Below are 3,313 nucleotides of genomic sequence, written 5' to 3' on the forward strand. Positions count from 1 at the left end.
CTCTAATAAAAATCATTTCCAATGATACTATTCAGATATTATGCCCTTGAAGTAAGAACTGAATCCTTACAGTAAGATTAGCATCTCCTTGCTACTTCTCTCTTTTTTTTCTTTCCTACCTTCCTTCTGCTATTTCATATCTCCTTCCAAAGGGATTCAAGTTGTTTACCTCTATACCAATGACTCAGAAAAAGTGAACTTTCGGTATCCACTCTGTTGCATATCTACTATTTGTGAAAATGATTGGAAGGACTTTGTATACAAGCAATTGATAAACAGTGGTTTACCCCATCAAAGGAAAAAAAAAATCAAAATTGTTATTAAAATAATTTATTGTACTTATTAATGTAATAGTTTTATGTGAAGTCACTCAATTCCTCACTACAATGAAATACTGAAGGAATAGTAATAAAATGTACTGGAATAACATGAGTCTGTATAAAAATTACAATGGAGAAGTGAAAAGATCAGGGTAAGGCATTCGCCAAGCCCAAGTTCTCATGGTGACTGTGATGGTCTCTAACTGGGTGGCCTTGGGCAAGTCACCTACCGTGTCTGGGCTCCAGGTTCATCAGCTGTTAAGTGTGGAGGTAGGAATTCATCATCACTATCTCTGGCTGTAACAATGTCATGTACAGTCAACCTAACTACCAAAAGGAGGATATTTTACTATGGGCTGTGAAACCTGAGGTAGCTCATTGAGCTATCTCATGTCTCTGCGGAAAGCCCTGTAAGAACTGCTAATGAGGAGCCAAAGTGCCTCATTGAGTTCCACCTCCAAACTCTATTCTTGGAGTCTTGTCTTCACAAGCTAATGAACAAGGCTAAAGGGAGAGATGCAAGGAAGCATAAAACGAGAAAATGGTAGAACAAGGAGTATGGTTAATCTATAAACTGAAGAACATGAGGTTGGACAATTGGGAGTGGCTACCCACTGTAGCTAATTGCATTCTACTTGGTTGCAGTTAGAAGAAGTCTTTCATTTTCTTAAAGGAACTGTATATCAGGTCATAGGAGAAGGATTATAATGTGCCTTATATATTTTTTGTTTTAAAATCCATAGTGTGTAAGGATGATTTGAGGGTTATTTTTCCTCCTCTTTATTTGTATTGCATAAACTCATTCGATTTGGATTAAATCTTTCCAGAGGAAGAATGAGACCTTCTGTATGTTTCAGAAAACACATTTTTGTGTGTTGCTGCATGTAAATAAATTAAAAATTAGTAACACAGAGCAAAGTGAAAAGAAAGTGGATCAAATAAAGGATTTGTCATTTCAGAGCATACACTTAGGAATCTAAAAATAGGCTTTGTGTTTACTGAGTATTAAAACTTAAATTATAAGTACACTGTAGTTTCAGAATAACACTATATTTGAGTTGACGGCATAGCAATCCATTCACATAGCAGCATACAGTGTAGTGTCTGGCATGCAGTTGGAGAATGAATGAATAATTGGAAAAATGAATGAATTATGGGAAGTAACCGTCATCCTAGTGATGAAATTAACAACTGACAATAAAAATGTCAAATTCCCTATTATAGAGCAATGATTATCAACCATTTCATAACCATGGATCCTGAGGTTTGATGAATTTTGCACACTAAAAATGTGATAAATTTATTTGGAGCAATTTCTTTTTCTGATTTTTAATAACAATGACATAGAATAATAGCATTGGCAGAAGTGAGCACGTACCAGGTTTACATTACATATTAAGGTGATTATGAGCATGGATTTGTAATAAAGCGCCATCGGCAGTTTACCAGATTGCCTTGCTTAGAACCTCAGATCACTAGCTGTGTGGCCTTAGACAAGTTATTTATTTATTTATTTATTTTTACAAACTATTCTGTGTTTTAATTTCTTCATCCTAAAAAGGAGATAATAATTATGCCAAATTCATAATAATCTTTGTTTTTATATTAATCCATGAAATGCACCTAGAACAGTGCTTATGACACAGCACTCACAAAATGTTGGTTATTCCACATTATTCTACACCTGGTCTTGGCCAAAAGGCGTAGAAGCGATGGCTACTCCACACTATGTAACCTGAGTGCTTACATAGTTTATTCCCAATGCTCATAGGAGCATCATGTAGTCAGCATAGTTTGCAACTTACAGATGAGAAAACAGACCTTTTGAGATTAAAAATTGCTTAATTTAACAAAGACTGATTCAGGTCTAAGAGCTAAATCCTATTCTTCTCCTTCTCTCCCTCTCTTGCTCCTTTCTCTCATCTCATCCCTTTTCTAACAGAACTCTCAATCAGTAAGAGATAACCAGTGTTGCCACATTGCATTAATATAATTCCAGGTAGAATCAAAGATGCTTGACATTTCAGTTACCCTGTACAACTTTATTGAAAGTGAACTTAAAATTTCTATTTAACTCTGAGAAATGTGGCAAATGGCTTAAGCAGCTCCGTTTTTTTCAGACTAGGAACCAATGCTATGAGAGATTATACAAAGTGAGCCTCCAGTTATTTTATAATAATTCTTAACATTTCGATTTTAGGTAAGTCATTTATTTATTTATTCTTTATATAAATAACCTCTTTATTTCCAGTAATATAAACAAAACTTCATTCATAACATAATGAACATACCTTTAGTTAATTTCTTCACAATCCAAAGACTAAAATCACTGAATTAAATTTACCTTTTGCCTTATATATTCCAAAATCCATCCATGTCAACTTTGGAATTTTACTCTTCCTTGATACTATGGCGTTTCTCTCCAGGGTAGACTTTGATCAGTAGTCAACTTTCTAATTTTTGCTGTTCAACCATTTTTCTTGATCTTGCTGTCTGATTCCATACATTCCAGACTGTTCCATGGAGTTGTAATAAACTTCCAAGATGAAGGGAAATTTCTGGCCCATTGTCTGCCTGAAATCTTGGCTTGTGTTCATCTTATTAAACAAAATATATGCTCCATAAAGGTCCACAAGTCCAGCCACTGAATTCCTGTAAAGATCTTCTTTCTCAGTGGTTCCATAGCGTGGGCCATCCTGAAGTGCATGCACACAGGGCTGCACATGGGTATGACGTTTGAATATTCCCACACGTAAGATTAGAAGACAGGGAAAAAAGTCTTGTTTATTTTTGAATGGTGAATTTCTGATTTTATGGTTTTCCCAACATGAAGAAAACTGACATTTTTAAAAGTCAACACTACAACTGCCTTGCAGTACAATGAAGATTTTTTTTTTTTTTTTTTTGCAAATGAGAACTCATTTCATATAAAGCCCGGGGCATTTATTCTTTCTGTTTCAGAAGAAAATAGCACCAGCTCCATGGCCACTGCT

General features: G+C 35.0%; 1 pseudogene; it reads right to left on the bottom strand.

Moving 5' to 3' along the window:
* Positions 1-2,773: 2,773 nt before the first annotated feature.
* Positions 2,774-3,015, bottom strand: LOC138398659 (protein CEBPZOS-like; annotated as a pseudogene).
* Positions 3,016-3,313: the final 298 nt, after the last annotated feature.

The sequence above is a fragment of the Eulemur rufifrons genome, chromosome 18, assembly GCF_041146395.1.
Source record: "Eulemur rufifrons isolate Redbay chromosome 18, OSU_ERuf_1, whole genome shotgun sequence".
Classification (NCBI taxonomy): domain Eukaryota; kingdom Metazoa; phylum Chordata; class Mammalia; order Primates; family Lemuridae; genus Eulemur; species Eulemur rufifrons.